The 5,715-nt window shown below is 32.8% G+C and overlaps 1 long non-coding RNA gene across 1 annotated transcript; it reads left to right on the top strand.

Moving 5' to 3' along the window:
* Window positions 1–3,703: 3,703 nt before the first annotated feature.
* Window positions 3,704–4,895, top strand: LOC125777216 (uncharacterized). Its single transcript, XR_007422173.1, has 3 exons — window positions 3,704–4,321; window positions 4,454–4,682; window positions 4,759–4,895. It is a non-coding gene; the product is annotated as an uncharacterized LOC125777216 (long non-coding RNA).
* The last annotated feature ends 820 nt before the right edge of the window (window positions 4,896–5,715 follow it).

The following is a 5,715-nucleotide window of genomic DNA, read 5'->3' as shown; positions in this document are numbered from 1 at the left end:
AAGATCAACTTGGAATTGAAATATTTAAAACACCCCCCTACACAAGTACAGTCAACAGTCAATTGGAAAGATTTCATTCCACACTATCGGATATCATGCGTTGCCTTAAAACAGAACAAACTCATCGCTCGTTCCAAGAACTTTTAGATAGATCCACATATGAATACAACTACTCCATACACTCCGCAACAGGGAAACGACCGATAGAGACATTTTTCGACAGACGAGTTTCAATAGACCCCGAACAATACGAAAACTCACGCAGAGAAAACATAAACATACTTAGGAAAAGACAAGCGAAGGACTTAGAAACTCATAAAAAAACAAGACAACCCATAAAAACATATTCCCCTGGTGACATAATTTACGTCAGGATAAATAAACGATTAGGATCCAAATTTACCGCTAGATATAGGAAAGAAATAGTAAAGGAAGACAAATCTAGCGTGGTAATAACTGAAAAAGGACGGACAGTACATAAAAGTAACATCAAGACCTAGAAACACTAATAATCTTTAAATTTTCTTATAAACGTATAATTTTTTATTTTTAGACTTCTCGTACATTTAGTGTACGCAGACTATAGACTTACTTATAGACTATACGAACTCACAACTAGCAACATTTGACACAGGACTGACGAAAATTCAAACTGGGACCTATAGGATAATACACAAAGTTGATCTAGATGCATGCCAAAATGCATTAAATAAAATAAGCACCACTGTAAAATCACAGATTACTAATGAAAACCCCCTTTTACACATCCTCATTAATGAATTAAATCTAGCACAAACTTATCTACATAGACTTAAACCTAAAAGATTTAAGGAGTCTATGGACACGATAGGAAAAGTATGGAAATGGATCGCGGGAAATCCCGATCATGATAACCTAGTTACACTGGAGAGCCAAATAAATAACATAGTAGACAATAACAGCAATCAAGTAACAATAAATAAAATAGTTTTTGATAGGATAAATAAGATAACAGCCGTTTCAAATAAAATTTTGAAAGCCGTTCAATCTAGCGAAGAAATACAGCACAATGTTGCTATAGAATTAAAATACAAACTTAGAGTTATAAAGGAAGAAATTATCAATATAGATTATGCGCTTCATTGGGCTAAAGCCGGAATTGTAAATTCATATATTTTATCAAACGAAGAATTAGAATTAGTTAAATCTGTAATTTTAAAGAATAATCTTACATTAAATAATGTTGAAGAATCATTAGAACTAGCAAATATAAAAATAGCTTCAAATAACACAATGTTATTTTACATAGTAAGAATACCATTAACAAATGAAGAAATTTGTGAATCAATTCTAATTAAACCAATAAAAAAGGAAAAATATATTAATAAATCCCTTTCGAGGACATTGTAACTTGTAATGATAATAAAATATTTGCCATTAAACTAAAATGTAAAGAAAACAACAATATTAGAATTTGTAATCATAGGAACATTATAGACATTAGTAACACTACCTGTGGCCCACAACTACTCAAGAGCGAACCAGCAGAGTGCACATTAGTCAACAATCAGCACATCCCTTCAGTTGAAAACATCTCACCTGGAATAATTCTACTAAACCAGTACAAAGGTACAATTCAAATTGACAACCAAAAAATAACCCTTGAAGGATCATATGCAGTGCAATTCCACAATTCCACGGTTATAATCGACAACCAGAAATACTCTTTTAACGAGATACTAACCAGCAAACCCCTGCCTGCTATACTGCAATCAAATATCCCCTCAAACAAGGAAGAAGAAATTTTAAGCTTAGAAATGTTGAAAGAACTTCACATTAATAACACCAAGCGGTTGAACGCATTGAAAACAACCCACACAGCAGCCCTAGTAACAAATTTTTCGCTAACGATCACTAGCATTATCTTCATAGCAAGTTTGATTATCAAGTTAATCATGAAAATAAATTTCAAGGCAGAACCAGAGCCATCGAGCTACAATCTGAACGCCAATGAGGCCGATATTAAAAAAGTCGCAACACCCGAAATGCCTTACTTAACAGAACCCACAAGCCCAGTTTTTTAATCCAAACAAACGAGGACGTTCGTTTTTGGCGGCGGAAGAGTTAGCACCAGCTAAGTTGAAACAAAAGCTGACACCAACACTATTGCGCTAAGTCAACAATTACAAAGAACTGGGAAATAGCCCAGACGCGCGCTCAGCAAAATTGTCAATATCAGCAGCGCAATATCCGATCGAAATTCTGGATCGACCTAAAAAAGGAAAAAGCAAAATAAAACACTTGCAACAACATCCGGCATGCGCCGACCAATACCAATTGCTGACACAGGTAGAAATATGGTATATTTAAGAAAGAATAAGTAGAATTAAGTTTTTAGTATTAATGTTTTGTTGATTTAATAAAGGTCTTGCGACCAACGAAAAAATCTTTTTTTTAGACTTGTACAATACAAGTCGATAACTTATATCAGATAACATTAAACACACACATATATTGAACTGTACTATACACTTAAAAACAACCCGATATCATGCAGTATAAAAAATGTACTGCAATACATACAAACATACACGCATACACATATATTTAGTTATTTAAGATAGTTCCAAAAATGTATACATATAAGTAATGAAAATAAAAATCAGAATGAAATATTTTTCAGCTCAATAAGATCTTTACTTTTCCCCCACCAGCGGTAATAATTTAAAGATTCTTTCTTGAGTTCAAAGTTTGATCTTACAAATTAAGCTATATATAGTATTTACTCGTATGTACATATATCTAAATTCAGCGTCGATGGTATCATTTTTATTGTGATGCTCTTAGTTTCTGTTATTGATATACTGAAGGATTTTAAACCATACCGAAGCCATCGAAAGGCGGTAAGGTTCAGTTTTTGAACTTCTAGCAAAGCGTTTTCAGCTCCGACATCTTCGCTAATGCCTTGACGCCATCTCTGGTAAACTGCCTTCTATTAGAAAGACATTAGGGGTATTCAGACCAGCCTTGTTTTGTTTTTGTATCTGGCAAGCTCCATAATTGTTTCGTTACTCGGTAATGTCACATCAGCAGTTCTCCTGCTCCTCTTCCCCATCAATTTAAAGTACTTACCAGTAATAAATTTGATCAGCTCCACATAATTTTCAATTAAATGACTAACAGTTTCTGATTTTGCAGTTAGTTGAGGCATTTTTACTCTTTAATAAAATTGAATCAGCTGTTTCGGAATGTTCACAGTTAAGCCTTTTAACGAAGTATCAACTAACGAATTACCAAATTAACAGGTCTGAATACCCCTATTGAAATGAATTGGAAATTTAAAGTTTCAGATTTTCACAACAATGTGCGCTGTTACTAAAAATATTGAATCATTTGTGAAAGACATTAAAAAGAGTTATTGCACAGGACGAAGGAAAACATTCTAATTTTCAACTATTCACTTTTTTTTGAAAACAACGACCCCTTTTAGAATTCCGGGCCCGGGGAATCAGTTTCTCTTCTTGAACTACTATTTTCCTTATTATTTTTAAGTTTTTTTGTTATTATGGAAATAAACGAAAAGACAAAAGATATTGGCACTCTGCGTTTAAAGAGATTTTTGGAATATTATATTTATCAGATGCATTTTTTTAATTAAACTTTACTATTATTTATTGAATCTACCCTACTTAAGAACCTAACAATAACCCTGAAAGACAGAAACATTTTCAGCTGTTCAGTAACACTCTTACATTTTCTGGAATTGTCAATTGAATGGGAGAATACGTAAGTAAGATAGAGAAAAACTATCGACATTCTAAACATATTGTAATGTTAACTTGCTAGAATAGGAGAGACGAATACCCAATTTTTCAAGAAGAAGAAAACGAAAAGCGCACTTTCAAGAATGATAAAAACAAAGATTGTGCAATGACGAGTTCAAATTTTGTTCGTTGTTCGTTGTATTGCAGGCATACAAGATCATGAATATCATCAAAAGTTAACATCAATATAAGTGAATATTAATAAAAGATATCAATATAAGTGAATATTTTATAGTGAACCTACATATTCATTTAATTGAATTTTCATTGTATTATTTAATTTTGTCTCTTTTCTGTGTTTGTTTCAACCATATACATTTATGTAAATAAAAAGATTGAATATTTTGCAACCAAGTATCAATACACTAAATGTGTATTTGTCTTATTTAATTTTCTTTTTTTACTATACATACATACATACAACGTAACAACATTTTCAGAAATTTACAGTGGCATGAATGAAACACGGAATAAAATGGAACATGAGTGAAACAAAATATTAATATTGGTTAAAACTGGTTTGTATCTGAGCGCAGGACCTGAAAATGTTGAACATATGTAATATTATGTATATAATTTGAAGTAGTGAAGCGTAATCAATAAGACCCTCAATTTCGAATTTTTTGATGATACGTTATTTTGCATTTCAGGTGACGATATGTTCAATTAAGTTTTTATTTAAGGAGCGAATCCTAAAATATAGGCCCCTATTATGAGTTGCATTCGATCTTCGCTATTCGCTGGCTATCGAAAATCGAATGTCAAATTCGTATTATGAGCTATGCAACCCTGTCGAAATTTTCGTTGAGCATCGAAATGGCTGTCGAACAGAATTTACCTATCGACAGCGTAGCGTAGCGAATGGAAATTTGTGAAAATGTAGGTTTTTTGCGTTTATTTATTGCTTTATGGTAACAAATAATTAATTTATACTATTTTTGTTAATTTTATGCAGGCCGAAAGTCCCCAGGAAATCTGGTATTACTATAAAAATGTAATTTTGCTTGTTGCATTTCAGCCTCGGTATACTTGAATTTTATCCATCTTTGGCAAATGAAATTCTCCAGGGCATCGAGTACCTCAGATAGTACCACAGACACCGTGGGCTGTGCAAGTCCAAGCATGTTTTCATTCCCTATACTAAGTTGATACGATCCCTGAGCACAAAATCGTAAAGCTGTTGCCAATTTTAGTATATTGGGAATAGATTACGCTCGTGTGCATCGCTGCAGCATCTCCTCTGTAGCGGACAGCAAATCAACAAACGCCTCTTTCGACAAACGGAAGTTTTTTATAAATCTACAAATAAAATTTCCTAAATGTTGAACATGTAGAAACCTCTAACAAATAGCATTGTACTTACGTAGCGTAATACAGTTCCAAAGGGTTGGAAGCGTCCCTTAGCTTCTTTCTATTTCTAGCCAATTCCAGTAAGCTTTCATCCTCCTCTGAAGAATCGCCAAACCACAACTCAGTCCTAGTCATATTTTATTTTAACTTATATTTATATATTCTTTATTTATAAAATATTTGTTAGTTTTATCTGACAGATGTATACTATCAGCCCTATTCTGCATTTCGATTACGTTCCCGCTCTACGTTCCGTCTGAATCGAAAGTAGGTATTCTGAGTTACGATTGGATTGAAAGAAGAAGAGGAAGAGCTGTAGCTCTTTCGAAGTCATCTGTTTGCCTTGAAACGTGTGAAAATGAAACATAACAAACAAAGCAATGACCCCAATTATGCTTCCATAGCAAACCGTATTAGAGACAACATACTTTCTGCTTTTTAAATTAAAATATTTTATATTCATTTTTTATTTTATTCAAAATATGCTCTAGATTACTCTATTAAATAAAAACAATTGCATTCAGTGCATTTTACAGCTCCTATATTAAAAAAGTAAATGCTT

Source organism: Bactrocera dorsalis, chromosome 3 (assembly GCF_023373825.1).
Source record: "Bactrocera dorsalis isolate Fly_Bdor chromosome 3, ASM2337382v1, whole genome shotgun sequence".
In the NCBI taxonomy this organism is placed as follows: domain Eukaryota; kingdom Metazoa; phylum Arthropoda; class Insecta; order Diptera; family Tephritidae; genus Bactrocera; species Bactrocera dorsalis.
Note: the sequence above shows the minus strand (reverse complement) of the source record. Positions and strands in the feature narration are given on the sequence as shown.